A 20,398-nucleotide genomic window follows, 5' to 3' on the forward strand; every position below is an offset into this window, starting at 1 on the left:
GGCCTCAACTGCTTTCTGTGGCAGGGAATTCCACAGATTCACAACTCTCTGTGTGAAAATGTTTTTCCTCATCTCAGTCTTAAATGGCCTACCCCTTATTCTTAAACTGCGAGCCCTGGTTCAGGACTCCACAAACATGGGGAACATTTTTCCTGCATCTAACCTGTCCAATCCCTTAAGACATTGGTCGGCAACCTTGTTCTGCATAGGAGCCAGGACACATGTCTGTGAGTGGATAGGGGGCCACATCGAGTTAATAATTAATTAATGATAGTTAAAATAAATCACCTTAAAAATGTAACAAAAAGGCGATTACCCCCTCGACAAACTGCAACTAAAGTGCAACACTGTGGTCGGAGCGGAATTCCTCACTGCTGATGCTTAGCTTTCCTCCAGCCTGCCCGCCCGCCGCTGGGCTCCCGAGGAAACTGCTCCAGCACCGCCTGGCCGAAGCCGCTCTCAACCCACTTCAGTTTCACACATGCCGCGGCACCGGGGTTGGGACGCTTTCGCTCCGGGTGGTCGGGAGGATGGAAGAGGGGGTGGGAGGGTAGGGACAGAGAGATAGTGTGTGTGTGTGTGTGTGTGTGTGTGTGTGTGTGTGCGCGCGCGTGCGTGTGTGTGTGTGTGTGTGTGTGTGTGTGTGTGTGTGTGTGTGTGTGTGTGTGTGTGTGTGTGTGTGTGTGTGTGAAAACTACTGTCGGATAAGTGTTGTGTGTGTTTTGATTTAAGCCTGCGGGCCGGATGATTTCAGGTTGTGGGCCGGATCCGGCCCGTGGGATGGGGGCTGCCGACCCATGCCTTAAGAATTTTATATTCCCATCCAAATTGTGGATATCACCACAAACAGCAATGGGGTCAGCGCTGATCCCTCGTCTCAGGTCTCCAGTCCGAAAAACAACTTTCCACCATCACCCTCTGCATCCTTCGCAAAGACAATTCTCTATCCAGTCTATTAAGTTTTCTGGATCCCATGCAATCTAACCATCCAGAGCAGCCTAGCATGCAGATGCCTTGCTAACGTTTATATAGACAATACCTGCGGCTTTGAACTCAGCAACCTTTTTGGTTATTTCTTCAAAACTCAATCAGATTCATAAGCCACAATCTATGAAGTACCAAACCATGCTGACTATCCCTAATCTGCCCCTGTCTATTCAAATTCATATATACCTCATCCCTCAGAATCCTCTCCATAACCCTGCCTACCACAGAAGTTTTGCTGACTATAGTCCCATTGCTTTTTCTTAAAAAGTTGTACATAATTGACATTGTTATGTTTTCCATTGTACCAGATAATTTAAAAGTTCAATGCTGTTGAGTTCAAAATCCAAAGAATAATCTGTTCATCATCTGTTTTACCCATCACTGGCACACTGTCTCCATTCACTGTCTACAAGTACTTTGTGTTTCATGCCTTGAAATGAAATAAATAGTTACTCGTGAATTCCATCCAAAATTGGGGTGATGGTCTGATCAAATCCTTTTAGCCTTCCTCCTAACTAGGGAAAATAAAGCTGATTGACTAATATTCGATAAAGACATTTCATATGGTTAAAGTGGATAACTAACTGTATCTAGACAGGCATCAACATAGGTTATTGATGGAAGAGAGAAGGAATTGCAGAATTTTGGCCCCCATCTCTCTAACCTTTGCAGATTTGGGGGAGAACTGCAAATAAGGAGAACTGCAAATATTGGACCCTTGTTCAAAATATAGAGAATAGAACATCAAACAGGACAGCACAGCACAAGAACAATCCTTTGGTCTACAATGTCTGTGCCGGACATGATGCCAAGACCAACTCTTAACCAACTCAAAAATAATTCCAATCCCACCATTCTCTGCATAACCACATGCCTATTCAAAAGTCTCTTAAACGCCACTGTCATATCTACCTCAACCATCACCCTTGGCATGGCGTTCCAGGCACTCACAACCCTCTGTGTAAAATCTTGTCCCTACCTCCTTTAAACATTGCTCCTCTCACCTTCAAGGTATTCCCTCTAGTATTTGATTTTTTCCATCTTGGGAAAAAGATTTGGACTGTCAACCTGGTCTATGCCTCTCATAATTTTATATACTTCTATTAGGTCTCCCCTAAATCTCTGGCACTCCAGAGAAAACAATCCACATTTGTTCAACCACTACCTAGAGCAGGGGCCTCCAATCGAGGCATAATTCTGGTAAATCTCCCCTGCACCTTTCCAAAGCCTCCAAATCCTCCCTGTAAGTGGGCGACCAGAACTCCAGGCCAATACTCTAAATGTGACCTAATCAAAGTCTTATAAAGCTTCATCATGGTTTCCTGACTCTTAAACTCAATGTCCCAACCTATGAAAGAAAGCATTCCTTATGCCTTCTTCACCACTCTTTCTACAGTACATGTGCTGCTACTTTCAGGGAGTTCTGGACTTGGACCCAGTGACTACAAGCCAGTCCATTCAGACTTTGTAGTGAGGAAAAGAAGGGTCTTGACCTGAAACGTCACCTATTCCTTTTCTCCAGAGCCTGTTCCCCAGAGTTACTCCAGCTTTTTGTGTCTCTCTTAGAATTACCGGTCACATCAACAGCCGTGCTATGATTAGAATGGAACAGCATGGACATGTTAAAGCCAAATCACATCAAATTGACTTTATAATATTCTTGGATTTGTAACCAAGGGAGTTCTTGAAGGACATTTTCTCATAGGGACTTTCAAAAAGTATCTGATATGGTGTCAGATTATAGGCTTGTCACTAAGATAGAACGGCAAGGAATTAAAGGGGCTTTAGCAGCAATGATAGAAAACTGGCCAAGTGACAGGAAATGGGAGTCATAACAAATGGTTGTTTCTTGGACTGGAGGAAAATGTGCAGTGGTGCTCCCCAGAGATAAATCTACCAACACTGCTATTCTTAATAGGCATTGATACAGATATATGACTTGGACTCGAGCGTAGAAGGCACATTTTTCCATTGTGCGGCCATTATGAAGCATGGAGATACTGTGACTGTAATAAGACTTCAGGAGGATCTGTTCAGATTGTCGAAAAATGGGGAATGTGTGGCAGATGAAATTTTACATGAGAACACAGGAAATGTTACATCTGGTAGGAAAATAAGAGGTGAGACAAAATAAACTAAAGGCCAAAGGGGCAATGAAACAAAGAGCTATGTGGCAGTCTGTGAATAAATGATTGAAAATGGCAGGAGAAAGGTTGAGAAAGTGGTTAAACAAAATCATGAGCGATCCCAGGATTTGTAAATAGTAGTGTAACATACAGGAGCAAATAATTGGAAAAGATAGGTTAAATGCACAGAGTCTTTTACCCAGAGCAGTGGAATTGGAAACCAGAGGACGTAGGCATAAGGTGAAGGGGGAAAAGATTTGATAGGAACCTGAGGAACAATTGTTTACACAAAGGGTGGTAGGTGTATGGAATGAGCAGAATGAGAAGGCGTCAGACAAAAAGGTTGAAGATAAATATAAAAAGCTTTAAGTGAAATTTTTACTTAAATATTTACGTGAAATTACTCCTCGCAGGACTAAACCCCGCTGTTGCATGCTTGATTCTCCCCTCTGGTACACTGAGCCCATTCTATGCTTCACTTTACATTGAACTGGTAGTGGCTTGTTCTGATTTAGTGCCACCTTACTCTCCCATCTTCAGTATGTTGAATGAATTGGGAAATAGCTGGCAGTTAAAGCACAATTTCCTTGACTCCCCTTCCTTATTAACTCCATGTGTACTTAAAAAGAGAGAACCTTGAAACCGGAGGCGTCCGCACTGACTAATGAAGAGGCCTCTCATCTTGAGTTGCCCAGATGCTGCATGTTCGTGCCAATTCTGACCTGCAGCAACCGAGAGTCGAAAATAAAAAAAATGGCAAAAGGAAGACTGATATGTATCCTGGCTTGAGTCCCTCAAGATTTATATGCTGAAACATAACTGATGAGTGATTACATAGATTGCCTGGGAAAGAGAGGAAGCACATCTCCAGTGTGTCACATCCTGTGATCAGAATGTCAATGCCAATACATATCAATAATCAGACGTGGGGTTCATAGCAGGGAATAACGTCGTGGTTTTCTTTTCCCTTTTGCTCTGCTGCCACTTCCGCTGAAGTTTCTGACTAAGGTCCATCTTTTTCAGGACGTGGATATATGCACCAGTCACGGAGAGGTTTTTGAAAGGCTGCCTCAGTTTCTCAGATCAAGCGACTTGCTTGTCTGCAAATCACCAATGATTCGTGAAATTGTCATCATAACTGTAAAAATGTTCTCAGATTTTACAAACTCAAGAAAATTCTGGGAGAGAGAATATAAAATCATGTGAGAAGCTTAGTTTACTTTAACCATGTTTTAGTTTTAGAGATACGGTGAGGCCACAGGCCCTTCGGCCCACCGAGTCCGCACCGACCAGCGATCCCTGCATATTAACACTCTCCTACACACACACTGTAATTTTACCAAGCCAATTAGCCTACAAACCCATACGTCTTTGGAGTGTGGGAGGAAACTGGAGACCCCGGGGAAAACCCATGCAGGTCATGGGGAGAACGTACAAACTCCATACAGACAGCACCCGTAGTTAGGGTCTAACCCGGACCCTGGCGCTGCAAGCGCTGTAAGGCATCTGTGCCACCGTGCCAGTGTTTTCAATTAGGTCAAAGTGGAAGGGTTTACTCCACACTTGGAGTATAGGGTTTTCCAAATGGAAGCCGAGGATTCACTAGATTCCGATTATTGTTTTTCTCAGGTTCGGTCTATGAAACGTCCATTTCAAGATCGTAGAGTTATTTATTCCACTCGTTTGCTGTTTGATTAGTGAATCTGGTAGAGCTGATGCCTCACAGTGCCAGAGACCTGGGTTTGATCCTGACCTCGACGCTGTCTGTGTGGAGTTTGCACCTTCTCCCTGTGACCACATGGATTTTCTCTGGGAGCTCCGGTTTCCTCCCACACTCCAAAGACGTGCAGGTTTGTAGGTGAATTGGCCGCTGTGAAACTGTCCGTAATGTGTAGGGAACGCGTGGGAAAGTGGGCTAACATGGAACTTGTGTGAACAGGGTGATCAATGGTCAGCAAAGACTCGGTGGATCGAAGGGCCTATTTCATGCTGTATCTCTAAACTAAACTAAACTAAATCTAAACTAAACCAAGACATCTATTCCACTGATTTTGCCACATACCAGTTAAACTGCAATCTGTTAGAACAGTTTTATTTTGGAGGGCTAATTGTGAAGTTAGGAGATATGCTTTTTTTCAGTTCAGCTTAGTTTAGTGATACAGCGCGGAAACAGACCGAGCCCACGCCAACCAGCGATCCCCGCACATTACCGCTACCCTATACACAGGGACAACTTACATTTATTCCCACATACCTGTATGTCTTTGGAGTGTGGGAGGAAACCGAAGATCTCGGAGAAAAACCACTTGGTCACGAGTAGAACGTACAAACTCCGTACAGACAGTACCCGTAGTAAGGCATTCTTAGGCAGCAACTCTACCGCTGTGCCACTGTACCTTGTATGGAAAGATTGTGAGCTCCAGTTAAAGACTCTAGGAGCTGTGAATTACAACTAACTCTTCATGTATTCTACTAAAAATATTTTAGGGATTCTCAAAAATAAAGTTAATGCTAGTAGGGATCACATTTCTTAGCAGGCTAGAATTTTATTTCCAATGTGCTATTTTTCTTTGATGGAGCTCCTGTCACAGTGACTTTTATATCACTTTCAGCGCTTTAACTCTGAAGGTGATATAAAAATACAAATTGATGTTGTATCGTGTTGGCATCCGTCCATCTGTGAGAGACAATGGTGTTTGTTTGTTACATTATCTATCGAGTACAATGTTTACGAAGTAAAGAAGAAGGGTCTCGACCCGAAACGTCACCCATTCCTTCTCTCCAGAGATGCTGCCTGTCCCGCTGAGTTACTCCAGCTTTTTGTGTCTATAACGGTTTAAACCAGCATCTGCAGTCCCTTCCGACACATGTTTCCAAACCTGTTGTGCTGCTGCAAGTAAGAAATTCATTGTGTTTCGGTACATATGACAATAAAACACTCTTGACTCATCTGTCCACACCATGACTGGACATATCTCCCGAACCAGTTTCTCCATTATCCTCACAACCCTGACTGACTCTCCCACTGCCGCACTAGCCTACCTGCTCCCCGCCTGGTCGCAGCCTTGTGCTGCTGGTTGCTCTCACCCCTCCCCCAGTTCCCACCACCATCATCATCCCCATCCCTCTCCTGCTCCCACCTCCCTTACCATGTGACCACTCTGCAAATCACTCTGTGTGGATAACTTCAACAGGGCAGCCACACAATGGGGCAGCTGGTGAAACTGCTGCCTCCCAGCTACACGCTTCAATTCTGACCTTGGGTGCTTTCTGTGTGGAGTTTGCCTGTTCTCCCTGTGGCGTGTGGGTTTCCCCACTGGTGCTTTAGTTTACTTCCACATCCCAAAGACATGTAGATTGGCAGTTTAATTAGCCTCTGGAAAGTGCCCCTGAGTGTGAAGGTGAGAGAAGTTATGGTAAATTGAAGGGAATGCGGGGAAAATAATATGGGAGAGAAAGGGCACAAAGTGCTGGAGTAACCCAATGGGTCAGGCAGCATCCCTGGCGAACATGGATAGCTGCTGTTACAGGTTGGGTTCCTTCTTCAGACTGTATCTTTCTTTTGTAAACCAGCATCTGCAGTTCATTGTGCCTCAAGAATAATATGGGATCAGTTCGGAATTAGTTTAATCCTTCAAGTTCAAGAACAGCTTCCACCCAGCAACCATTAGGCTCTTGAATTTTATAAAACAATAACTATGAACAATGGGCTGCTTTGGTTGTTCTAAGAACTTCAGGTGTTTCTGCACGAGTATTAAGGTTATTGAATTATTGATTTTTATTTTATTTATTATATGTTATCAATAAATATTGTGTTTAGAGGCCTGCTATGATGCTACAAGTAAGAATTTCAATGTTCCATTGTGGGTACATTTGACAATTAAATACTTGACTTGACTAAATGTGTGTTTGAAAGTTGGTCTGCGCTCAGTTGGCTGAAGAGCCTATTTCTGTGTTATACAATTCTATCGGGCAGTAGGGTAGTGTTAATGTGTGGGGATCGCTGGTTGTTGTGGACTCGGTGGGCTGATGGGCTTGTTTCCGCGCTGTATCACTGAACAAAACTAAATGACATTAGTCTGCCATCATGAGGAAATGCCTCTTATGTTTAGACTGTACAGTGGCCGCCGAAAATCCGACTACTTTCCCAGGGTATCTCCCATAATTACAGTCAGCTGCCACTTCCACAACTTTACCCTGAGTGGAGGCCTCTGCATACATCTACATGTAATTAACTAAGTCACATAGTTACACAGGTCCTGATCTTGTCCCTGGGGCACATTCAATGCTGAGGGATGAAATTAAGAACAGGAAACTTAGAATAAGGAGTTTCCCGCATGTCCTATCATTATATGTCAATTTCAACATTTTATTTATAGTTTAGAGATACAGCGCGGATACTGGCCTTTCCGCCCACCGAGTCCGCACCGACTAACAGTATCCCACACACACTCGGGACCATTTTTTACATTTATACCAAGCCAATTAACCTACAAACCTGTACGTCTTTGGAGTGCGGGAGGAAACCGAAGCTTTCGAAGAAAACCCACGCAGGTCACGGGGAGAACGTACAATCTCCATACAGACAGCGCCCTGTAGTCAGGTTCGAACCCGGGTCTCTAACGCTGTAAGGCAGTAGCTCTATCGCTGCGCCACCGTGCTAACCATGTAAGTATATCATGAGCTGATGCCGCAGAGAGTAGCATTGAGTACCTTGGGATCAACCTTCTGTCCTTCCTTTCCTCTTAAGTAGCATTGATGCAAGGTAAACATGACAGTTTGCAAGGAAGCAGGCAGTATCCATCGTCTGGTGGCTGCTTATGATAGAGATCCATATGCAACGGTTAAAGCCATTTGATCAGATGTACTTTTACAGCAGCCACTTGGCATTACAGTCGTTAGTAGTGCAGAAACACTACTTGGGAGTGGCACAGTAGCAGTAGAGTTGCTGCCTTACAGCGCCAGAGACCCGGGATTGTTCCTGACTATGGGTGCTGTCTGTACGGAGTTTGCACATTCTCCCCGTGACCCCGTGGGTTTTCCCCGGGTGCCCCAGTTTCCTCCCACGCTCCAAAGACGTACAGGTTTGTAAGTTAATTAACTTCGGTGAAAAATAATTGTAAATTGTTCTTAATTTGTAAGATAGTGCTAGTGCATGGGGTGATTGCTGGTCAGTACAGACTAGGTGGGCTGAAGGGCCTGTTTCTACGCTGCAACTCTAAAGTAAAGTAAAGCCTAAACTACTGCAATGCAAATTAAATCCATTTGGCTAATGGAGGATTGAATAGGTAATGCGTATGAAGTTATTCATCTTCTGGACTTTAGAAAATCGGGCAATTCTGCAGAACTGTTCTGCTCTCTGACGTTCCTCTTTTTGGACAATGCAAACTTTGATTAGACTTGATTGAACTCACTAAATAACGTTGAGGTGTGAAGGAGACTCCTGACCGGAAACACTGCTACACAGATGCTGCCTGACCTGCTGAGTTACTGAAGCACTTTGTGTTTTGCTCAAGATTCCAGCATCTGCAGTATCTTGTGTCTTTACTAAATTTTTGATACATCCACTATCTAATTACCCGGGATCTATACTGTGAAACAGGCTAGATACAAAGTGCTGGAGTAACTCAGCAGACAGGAAGCATCTCTGGAGACTAAGGTTGAGTGACGTTTCGGGTTGGAACACTTCTTCAGACTTCTTCAGAAGGATTCCAACCTGAAATCTCACCCATCACTTTTTCTCCAGAGATGCTGCCTGACCCACTGAGTTAAGCCCCTGTCCCACTTTCACGACTAATTGGCGACCTCTGCCGAGTTTGTCCTTGACTCATACTCGCAGCATGGTCGCCACGAGGTTGTAGGAGGTCGTAGGAGGCCTTCGTAACTCTTTCTCATGCTCGTGAGTGGTCTCCGCGTACTCGTGGCCTCAAGTAGGTCACGGCGTTTTTCCAGCCTGATAAAAAATGATCCGAGTAAAAAAAAAATTGGCATGGAAAAAATTGCTACATTTATCTCATAGGTAGGTCGTAGGTAGGTCATGGTAGGTCGTGATAGTAGTCGTAGGTAGTCGTAGGTCGGTAATTGGCCCGAGAAAAAAAATGCAAACATGACATCATTTTATCATGTGATCATTTTCCACGTAGCTGGTCGTAGTTGGTCTTAGGTGTGGAAGACTGAGGTCGAGGTGGGTCGTAGGAGGTCGTAGACATAGTCGTAGGTGGTCGTGGACATAGTCGTAGGAGGTCGTAGAGGTCTTTTACTTCGGCGAGTCAACACGATCGTGACATTTTTTTCAACCCGTCTAGGGCCTTCTATACTCGTGGATTAGCTCGTCCAAGTGGGACAGACCCTTTACTCCAGCATGTTTTGTCTATCCTCAGTATAAACCAGCACCTGCAGTTTCTTCTTACACAGTGAAACAGGCCATTCAGCCCAACTGGCCTATTCTTGTTTGTAGTCCAAACCAGATCTCCTTCCTGTGTAAATCTAGTTTTGCCTGAAATGCATAATTTATAAAACGGTGGCATGGTCGGGCAGTGGTAGAGTTATAGCGCCTTATACCGCTAGAGACACGGTTCCGAGTTTGTACGTTCTCCCCGTGACCCGCGTGGGTTTTCTCCAGGATATCCAGTTTCCTCCCACACCCCAAAGACGTAGGTTAATTGGCTTGGTATAATTGTAAATTATCCCTAGTGTGTGTAGGATAGTGTTAATGTGCGGGGATCGCTGGTCGGCGTGGACATGGTGGGCTGAAGGGCCTATTTCCGTGCTGTATTTCTAAATTAAACTAAACTAAACTATAAAACGCAAGGCTAGAGTGACATTGAGAGCCCCAAACAAAACCGTACAAGTGTTCTGCAGCGTGGCAAGACCTTCATGAATGGCCAGCACTGTGAATTCTTCCCTGTTAAACCCAAGTGTCAGTGGTTGTATCTCGGCTGTCATTACGGAGCAGCTGTGTTTGATGTGGGAGATACTCTGTGTTTGACAATGTGCCGCATGTGCTGTGCCACGTCGCAGGCAGCCCACTCCATCTCTTACTGACCCTCTGCTACCAATTCCGCTGAAAACGATCTCCATGATGGGCACGACTTACAGTGGGTAAAAAATGAATCTGCTTATGTTGAAATGAATACTCCAACTTTCTCTCCTTTAATGTCTGTTCCACATTACTGCAGCAATGTGCAAGTCCCCTTAAGCATCTAACCTGGCCCCTTAATTGACATCATGCACAATTTAAATGCATTAGCACTCAAAGTTCATGTTTGCCTCCCAGCAGTTTTATTACTGTCAAGAATTATGTGGTGAATATTGTACACATCAGTGAAATTTGCTGTCCCCACTGTTTAATTGGTACTGATGTAATGTTTCACACTGAAGCAGGTTCTATGTTTCAGTCTTCAGTTTTGGGAATTGAGGAGAAATTGACTATGCCCTGAAATAATATTTTTGCGGTTTGTGAGAGATTGTTTTGTGCAATCATTTTGTTGCATTTTAAACTTTGGAATAAGTATATTCCAAGGATTTATCTTAATATCTTCTGCTAAATTACTATCTAGCTTTGCTAGGTAGCTTCAAACACAATTAGTCGGACCAAATGTTTTTGACCTTTGTACGTGGATTTGCCTACTTGGTATCTTTGGGTTTTTTCTGGAGAATAACAAAATTGAATTGAATATCCATGTGATCTCTGATCTAATGCATATTCCATTCAAGTGGCAACTGCTTATCCTGGTCTAGGCTAGTGTACTTCAGATTAGTTTGGTTTATTGTTATGTGTGTTGAGGTACAGCAAAAAGCTTTTTTGTTGCGTGCTATCCAGTCAAAGGAAATACTATACATGAGTGCAATCAAGCCATCAACAATGTTCAGATACAGGATAAAGGGAATACTGTTTATTGTAAGATAAAGCCCAGTAAAGTCTGATTAAAAATAGTCTGAGCATCTACAATGAGGTAGATGGTAGGTCAGGACCGCTCTCAAGTTGATGATCGGATGGTTCAGTTGCCTGTTAACAGCTGGGAAGAAACTGTCCCTGAAGCTGGAGGTGTGCATTTTCACACATCTGTACCTCTTGCCTGATGGGAGAGGGTAGAAGAGGGAGTGTCTGGGGGTGAGACTCACCCTTTATTATGCAGGTGGCCTTGCTGAGGCCATGTGTTTTAATGTAAAGTGATAGATTTTGTATCCCCAGGAACCTAGGCTCAGAAATTGATTGATGCTGCACCTTTTAGTGGTATACAAATTTGTGAGGATCATATCCAGGGTAGATAGATATGCCAGGGGCTTAGCTGGGCTTGCCTAGATCAGGGGCACTCCAGTACCTCCAGCATGTGAGGTGCTGCTTCCACCGGACTTTGGACTTTGGATTTTCTCTTTGTATAAATGGCACCAAAATATGGTGATGCACATATAGAAACATAGAAACATAGCCAATAGGTACAGGAGGAAGCCATTTGGCCCTTCGAGCCAGCACCGCCATTCATTGTGATCATGGTTGATCATCCACAATCAGTAACCCGTGCCTGCCTTCTCCCCATATCCCTTGATTCCGCTAGCCCCTAGAGCTCTATCTAACTCTCTTTTAAATTAATTCAGTGATTGGCCTCCACTGCCTTCCATGACAGAGAATTATATAAATTCACAACTCTCTGGGTGAAAAAGCTTTTTCTCCTCTCAGTTTTAAATGGCCTCCCCTTTATTCTTAGACTATGGCCCCTGGTTCTGGACTCCCCCAACATTGGAAACATTTTTCCTGCATCTAGCTTGTCCAATCCTTTTATAATTTTATATGTTTCTATAAGATCTCCTCTCATCCTAAATTCCAGTGTATACAAGCCCAGTCTTTCCAATCTTTCCTCATATGACAGTCCCGCCATCCCAAGGATTAACCTCATGAATCTACGCTGCACTGCCTCAATAGCAAGGATGTCCTTCCTAATATTAGGGGACCAAAACTGCACACAATACTCCAGATATCGTCTCACCAGAGCCCTGTACAACTGCAGAAGGACCTCTTTACTCCTATACTCAAATCCTCTCGTTATGAAGGCCAACATGCCATTAGCTTTCTTCACTGTCTGCTGTACCTGCATGTTTACTTTCAGTGACTGGTGTACAAGGACACCCAGGTCTCGTTGCACTTCCCTTTTTTCCTAATCTGACACCATTGAGATAATAATTTGCCTCCTTGCTCTTGCCACCAAAGTGGATAACCTCACATTTATCTATATTAAACTGTATCTGCCATGCATCTACCGACTCACTCAACCTGTCCAAGTCACCCTGCAACTTCCTAGCATCCTCTTTACAGTTCATGCTGCCACCCAGCTTTGTGTCATCTGCAAATTTCCTAGTGTTTCTTTTAATTCCATCATCTAAATCATTAATATATATTGTAAATAGTTGCGGCCCCAGCATCGAGCCTTGCGGCACTCCAATCGCCACTGCCTGCCATTCTGACAGGGACCAGTTTATTCCTACTCCTTTGTCTCCTGTCTGCCAACCAACCCTCTATCCATGTCAATACCCTACCCCCCAATACCATGTGCTCTAATTTTGCCTAATGATCTCCTGTGTGGGACCTTATCAAAGGCTTTCTGAGAGTCCAGAAACACTACATCCACAGGCTCTCCTTCATCCATTTTACTTGTCACATCCTCAAAATATTCCAGAAGATTAGTCAAGCAGGATATCCCCATCATAAATCAATGCTGACTCGGACCGATCCTTTTACTGCTATGCAAATGTGCCACTATTACTTCTTTAATAATTGACTCCAGCAACTTCCCCACCACTGATGTCAGGCTAACTGGTCTATAATTCTCCTTTTTCTCTCTCACTACTTTCTTAAAAAGTGGGATAACATTAGCTACCCTCCAATCCACAGGAACTGATCCTGAATCTATAGAATATTGGAACTGCAAGCTATGCAAGAAGAATTGCACTGTGCAGTGCATACATGACAATAAAGAATCATTGAACCATTGATATGGTAGAAAACCTTTCAAACATTAGTGGTGTCAAAATCTAGAGGAAGTAAGTTTAGGGGCAGGAGGTTTAGAAGAGGATCTGAGCAGGATGAATGTCACCCTGAGCGTGTTTGGCATCTTGAAAGTGCTCTGTACGGGTGGTGGATGTTCATATACTCACAATATTTAAGAAGCATCTGGACAGGCACTTGAATTGCCAAGGCATAGAAGGGTACAGACCAAGTGCTGGTATAAAGAATTAGTGTGGATGGGTAACTGATGGTACGTGTATGGTCTGATTGTTTCCATGTATAGTACGATCTGATTGAATTGGATAGCACACAAACAAATACCTTTCACAGTACTTTGGTACATGTGACATAGAATGTTGTGGAGGCCGACAATAATAATATTTCAGTGGATGTTTCCACTAGTGAGAGCGCCTGGGACCAGAGGTCATAGCCTTAGAATGAAAGGATGTGCCTTTAGAAAGGAGATGAGGACGAATTTCTTTAGTCAGACGGTGGTGAATCTGTGGGATTCTTTGCCACAGAAGGCTGTGGCAAGCCAAGTCAATCTAAGGCAGAGATTGATAGATTCTTGATGTGTAAGGGTGTCAGGGGTTATGGGGAGAAGGCAGGAGAATAGGGTTGAGAGGCATAGATTAGCCATGATTGAATGTTGGAGTAGATTTGATGGGCTGAATGGCCTAATTCTGCTCCTATCAGTTATTAACCTGAACTTATGAATAAACCAATAGACAAAGACAATAGGTGCAGGAGCAGGCCATACAGCCCTTCGAGCCAGCACCGCCATTCAATGTAATCATTGATGATCATCCGCAATCAGTACCCCGTTCCTGCTTTCTCCCCATATCCCCTGACTCTGCTATCTTTAAGAGCTCTATCTAACTCTCTGTTGAAAGCATCCAGGGAACCAGCCTCCACCGCCTTCTGAGGCAGAGAATTCCACAGAATCACAACTCTGTGTGAAAATGTTTTTCCTCATCTCCGTTCTAAATAGCTTACCCCTTATTCTTAAACTGTGGCCCCAGGTTCTGGACTCCCCCAACATCGGGAACATGTTTCCTGCCTCTAGCGTGTCCAAACCCTTAATAATCTTATATGTTTCAATAAGATACCCTCTCTTCCTTCTAAATTCCCGAGTATACAAGCCCAGCTGCTCCATTCTATCAACAAATGACAGTCCAGCCATTCCGGGAATTAACCTGGTGAACCTATGCTGCACTCCCTCAATAGCAAGAATATCCTTCCTCAAATTTGGAGATCAAAACTGCACACAATACTTCAGGTGTGGTCTCCCTAGGGTCCTGTACAACTGCAGAAGGACATCTTTGCTCCTATACTCAACTCTTCTTGTTATGAAGCCTGTCCATTCTGTGCCTGAACTTTAGACTCTAGACTTTAGTCCTGTTCATTTTTATAAAACGTTGCTTTTTATATTAGCAAGGGATGGAGCACAGGTTTCCGGAACCTGGGCCTAAAATAGGAATTAGTTAGGAATTAGTCCTCCCCCTTGAGCAAATAATATCATTAAAGCCGCTTTTAAGATTGCAGCATTACCTCAAATAAATCTCGTAAAGTGGATAGGTTTGGTCACAGTATTCTTGCCTACCTTGGTAATAGGAAGAGAAACAAATCCTCAGATATATCCAGAAAGCAATGTAAATGTGTAACAGATTACACATTGTGAGCTCTTTTCGACATATAAATTCCATAACGAGATGTGCCATGGTTAGTGACAGAATCCTACCAATGTACGGAATCAAGGGATGTGGGGGAAAAGCAGGAATGGGGTATTAATTTCAGATGATCAGCCATGATCATATTGAATGGCGATGCTGGCTTGAAGGGCCGAATGGCCTACTCCTGCACCTATTTTCTATGTTTCTGCCAGGTTACACATTGCATCAATTGTAACAGATGTTGTGATGTAAGCCAGACCAAAGTGAAAATACCTGTGTTCCTCAAGGCCATTCAATCTGTTTCTCCTGTGTTGGTAAATAATTATATAATGAGTTATACTCTTATTCTACTTGACAGCAAGATCAGGCACAGTGCTTACAAGCTAAAGGTGGCAATCTGAAGCTGCAATCTGCTATGGCCCACTCAGTGAGACATTTCTCCTTAGACATGTGGATATGCTGAAAAGAAGTTGTTTGTGTGGTCAATAGTGCTTAGCAGTAACAGACTAGTTAAAGTGAACTGAGTTTGTGTGGTGAATATTGCAGGCAGCCATCATTATCACAAACTACTGGATCAAGAAAAGACCGACATTTAATCCATAAATGTGATAAAGTGTGGACTGTGTTATATTCATAGCTTGGTTTACATCGGACTCAAATCTTGTTCAAGAAATAGTGAGTTTGAACTAAAGTTTAATTTAGTTTAGAGATACAGTGCGGGAGCAGGCCCTTCATCCCACCGAGTCCGTGCTGACCAGCGATCACCCTGTACACTAGCATTATCCTACAGTGGGACAATTTACAATTCTTACCAAGATTCTTAGTTACGAAAGTAAAGTATTAACTGATATTGATATCCAAATTTGTACATTATTACTTTCCAAGTATCAAGTGCTTCAATGGATTTGTTTCAATATGACACATCTGTGGAACAAATATATATTACTGAGGTACAAAGATATACTGTCCTGAATATTAGATTGTACTGCATCCATTTCCAGCACTTAAATGGTTACTTAAGATGGGATTTGTTACTACATGACTAATTTTTGGGGCAAATATATATTACTGAATACAAAGGATATACTGTTCTGGTTATTGGATTGTACTGCATCCATTGCAGGGGGTTCAAATGGGTACTTAAATCCAATGGAGATTTTCGGCCACTCATTATATACGGGAATACTTTACCTGACCTGAGGCATGTCAAAAACAGGAAAGATAGAATGATTTAGTTGCATTTATATTGGTGCTTTCACAACCTTAGAACCTACCAAAGTGCTTTGCGGCTGCTGAGGTACTGTTGAAAAGTAGAACATTTGGCAGCCAATTTGCTCACAGTAGGAACTCATAAACAGTGACCAGATAGGCCATTTAAGAGATGCTGTTTGTGGGTTAAAATGTTACGGCGACTTTCTATTTTGAAATGGTGGCGTGGGATATTTCACGGCCACTTGGCAATACAAGGAAACCTTCAGTTTAATGTCTCAACTGAGAGGATGTTGAAAGCTTTAGCGTTGCACCTGTGTAAATCTGAACATATTGCCAGACATGAAGAACTGCAGATAGACACAAAATGCTGGAGCAACTCAGCGTTTTAGGCAGCATCTCAGGAGAAAAGGAATAGGTGACGTTTCGGGTCGAGATCCTTCTTCAGACTTGCAGATGCTGGTTTACCAACAAAAACACAAAGTGCTGGAGTAACTCAGCAGGTCACAAGTTCACAAGTTATCGGAGTACAATTGGGCCATTCGGCCCATCGAGTCTACTCCGCCATTCAATCATGGCTGATCTCTGCCTCCTAATCCTCTTTTCCTGCCATCTCCCCATAACCCTTGACGCCCATTCTAATCAAAAATTGGTCTATCTCTGCTTTAAAGGTCGGGCGGCATCTCTGGAGGAAATGAACTGGTGACATTACGGGTTGGAATCCTTCTTCAGACTACATTAATCGTGCCTCCTACCTCACACTCCCCCTCGCCTCCTTTACATTGAATTGAATTGAATTGAATTGAATTGAATTGAATACCTTTATTGTCATTCAGACCTTACGGTCTGAACGAAATTTCGTGCCTGCAGTCATACATACAATCATACAATAATAAACAACAATAAACACAAATTAACATCCACCACAGTGTATCCTCCAAGCACCTCCTCACTGTTGTGGAGGCAAAAATCTTAGGGTTACTGTCTCTTCCCTCCTCTTCTCCCTCTGCGCTGAGGCGATTCCCCACCGGGCGATGGCACAACAGTCCCGCAGCTCACCGAACCTCGCAAACGGGCCGGTTCAAACACCGCGGCCCGGGGGTGGTCGAAGCTGCCGCCCTCCAGTCCAGCACACGCAGCCGCTGGCCCGCGGCTCAACCCTGGACTCAGGTCACCGCCTCAGAACGCCGTCCCAGCCACCGGAGCACCGTTCCAGCCCCGAGCCGGATCGCCCTCACGTGAGTACCGTTCTCCCTCGGGCTGGGCCACTCCGACGGGAGTGCCGTTCTCCCTCGGGCTGGGCCACTCCGACGGGAGTGCCGCTCCTCCCTCGGGCTGGGCCACACCGACGGGAGTGCCACTCCTCCCTCGGGCTGGGCCACTCCGACGGGAGTGCCGTTCCACCCTCGGGCTGGGCCACTCCGACGGGAGTGCCGTTCCACCCTCGGGCTGGGCCACTCCGACGGGCCACAGCCCCTCACGGGAAAGTCTCTCAGCCCCTCGCCAGGCCGCTCTCACGAGAGCGCAGTTCCAGCCCCGGGCTGGGCCATCCTCACGGGAGCTCAGGGAGAGTCCTGTCAGCTGCCTCCAGAGTCCCGAGTTCGCCAGCTCCGCCATTAGGCCTCAGTGTAGACGGAGTGTAAGACATCGGCAAGACCAAGTGTAGACTAGGTGAATTTTAGGATTCTTCCCCATTTCTTCCCCCCTCTCTTCCCCGTTCTCAACCCTGGTGAACACCCATTTCTAAACAATATCTCAACCCCCTTTCCTCTTCCCCTTCCTCTGTCCCCTTCCGCTGGCTTTTCATTTCATTCCTTATCTTACAGCCTCTTGTCTCCTTTTCATCTCCAATTATTTTCATTGTCCACCCATCTGCCATCAAAACCTTCCTCGCCTGTATCTACCTATCAGTTCCCAGGCTTTGTCCCCCCCTTCCCCATATCTTTCCAAGCTCTCTCAGCATGTAGAAGAGTTATGACCAGAAACGTCACCTGTCCATTCCCTTCAGAGATGCTGCCTGGCCATTGAGTTACTCCAGCAATTTGTGTTTATTTTTTAACGTAAATGGTCGTGCCCATTTTTATAAAATATGATAGTGCATCAATTTTGCATGCTCCACCAGTTTTCTATGGACACATCATGTGCTACATATGTGTGGATGACAGATGGTGCAATGGGCTAAGTGTTCGGCTGGCAACCGGAAGGTAGCCGGTTCGAATCCCGCTTGGAGTGCATACTGTCGTTGTGTCCTTGGGCAAGACACTTCACCCACCTTTGCCTGTGTGTGAATGTGTGTGAATGTGTGTGAGTGATTGGTGGTGGTCGGAGGGGCCGTAGGTGCAGATTGGCAGCCACGCTTCCGTCAGTCTGCCCCAGGGCAGCTGTGGCTACAGAAGTAGCTTACCACCACCGAGTGTGACTGAGGAGTGAATGAATAATGCGATGTAAAGCGCCTTGAGTATTAGAAAGGCGCTATATAAATTCCATCCATTATTATTATTACATATATATTTTGCGATTTGGACATGATTCTTTTGGCAAAACAATTCTCCTTATTAAAATATATCAATTCATTTTATGCTATCTTTCCCGTCTAAGTACAACTTTTTCTAATGCACTAGATTTTGTTTTATGCATAAAATAATTGATAACTCAGGTTTTTATTGGCCAGCGTACCATCACAATATGGGAGGTTAGTTAAATGTGGTGCCCATGCCAGTCTCTAGAAATAGCTATCTAATTTCTGGTATTCTCCTGCCAGTTAGAAACATTATCTCATAGAGTGATACAGTGTGGAATCAGGCCTTATCGGCCCAACTTGCCCACGCTGGCCATCATGTCCCAACTACACTAGTCCCACCTGCCTGCATGTGGTCCATTTCCCTCCAAATCTGTCCTATCCATGTACCTAACTGCGTATTAAATGTTGCCATAGTCCCTGCCTCAACTACCTCCTCTGGCAGCTTGTTCCATACACCCCACTACCCTTTGTGTGAAAAAGTTACTCCTCAGATTCCTATTAAATCTGTTCCCCTTCTCCTTAAACCTATATCCTATGGTCCTCGATTCACCTAGTCTGATCAAGAGACTCTGTGCATCTACCCGATCTATTCCTCCCATGATTTTATACACCTCTATAAGATCATCCCACATCCTCCTGCGCTCCAAGGAATAGAGTCCCAGCCCACTCAGCCTCCCCCTATAGCTCTAGTCCTGGCAACATCCGCGTAAATCTTCTCTGTACCCTTTCCGGCTTGACAATATCTTTCCTATAACATGATGCCCAGAACTGAACACAATACTCGAAATGTGGCCTCACCAATGTTTTATACATAATAATTATACACTCCTCGTATAATAAATCAAAGGAGTTCACAATTTGAATATCTCCATTACATCGCTATTCTAAGAACAATCCCGTGTCCTCTGACTTGCTGTTATCAGGCAACAGAACCATCCTACCAACAACTAGAGAGCTGTGCTGAACTACTATCTACCTCATTGGAGACCCTTGGACTATCTTTGATCGGACTTTACTGGCTTTATCTTGCACTGAATGTTATTCACGTTATTTCCTTTATCATGTATATGTACACTGTTAATAGCTTGTGTAAGAAAGAACCGCAGATGCTGGTTAAAATCGAAGGTAGACACAAAATGCTGGAGTAACTCAGCGGGTGAGGCAGCACCTCTGGAGAGACTAGTGGGAGAACTAGGAAGGGGAAGGGGATGGAGAGAGAAAGCGAGGGCTCTCTGAAGTTAGATAAGTCTTCTCTAACTTTAGATAGCCCTTGCTTTCTCTCTCCAACCCTTTCTCTTCCCAGTTATTTTACTAGTCTTACTGCCTCCGCTTACATTCTATCTTTGTCCCACTGCTCCCATGAAATCAGTCTGAAGAAGGGTCTCGACCCGAAACGTCGCCCATTCCTTCTCTCCAGAGGTGCTGCCTTACCCGCTGAGTTACTCCAGCATTTTGTGTCTACCTGCAGATAGCTTGATTGTAATCATGTATTGCCTTTTCGCTGACTGGTTAGCACGCAACCAAAGCTTTTCAGTATATCTCAGTGCATGTGACAATAAACCAAGCCAAGCTAAACTAAACTAAACTAAACTAAACTCTCTCTTCTGCACATTCCATTCCGGAGAAGTAATCTTGCAAAACCACTGAATAATCAGGAAATCAAGAATGGTGAGATTGAGGAACTGCAGAAACTAAATGTTGGTTAAAAAATAGTACTGTAGGAGTTAATGAGGAGTTAATGAGTTAAGCTCGAAAGCTGATAAATCCCAAGGACCTGATAAGCGAGCTCACAGAATTTTGAAAGAGATGGCTTCAGGGATAATGAGTGCTCAGGTTATCATTTACAACATTGCATTGATTCTGGAAGTGTTCCAGTGGA

At 44.2% G+C, this 20,398-nt stretch overlaps 1 long non-coding RNA gene across 1 annotated transcript; it reads right to left on the minus strand.

The window, feature by feature from the left end:
- Nucleotides 1-2,140: 2,140 nt before the first annotated feature.
- On the minus strand, nucleotides 2,141-19,876 carry LOC116972811. Its single transcript, XR_004411891.1, has 3 exons — nucleotides 19,832-19,876; nucleotides 18,267-18,270; nucleotides 2,141-2,152 (listed from the first exon to the last, which is right to left on the minus strand). It is a non-coding gene; the product is annotated as an uncharacterized LOC116972811 (long non-coding RNA).
- Nucleotides 19,877-20,398: the final 522 nt, after the last annotated feature.

This window comes from Amblyraja radiata, chromosome 5 (assembly GCF_010909765.2).
Source record: "Amblyraja radiata isolate CabotCenter1 chromosome 5, sAmbRad1.1.pri, whole genome shotgun sequence".
NCBI lineage: Eukaryota > Metazoa > Chordata > Chondrichthyes > Rajiformes > Rajidae > Amblyraja > Amblyraja radiata.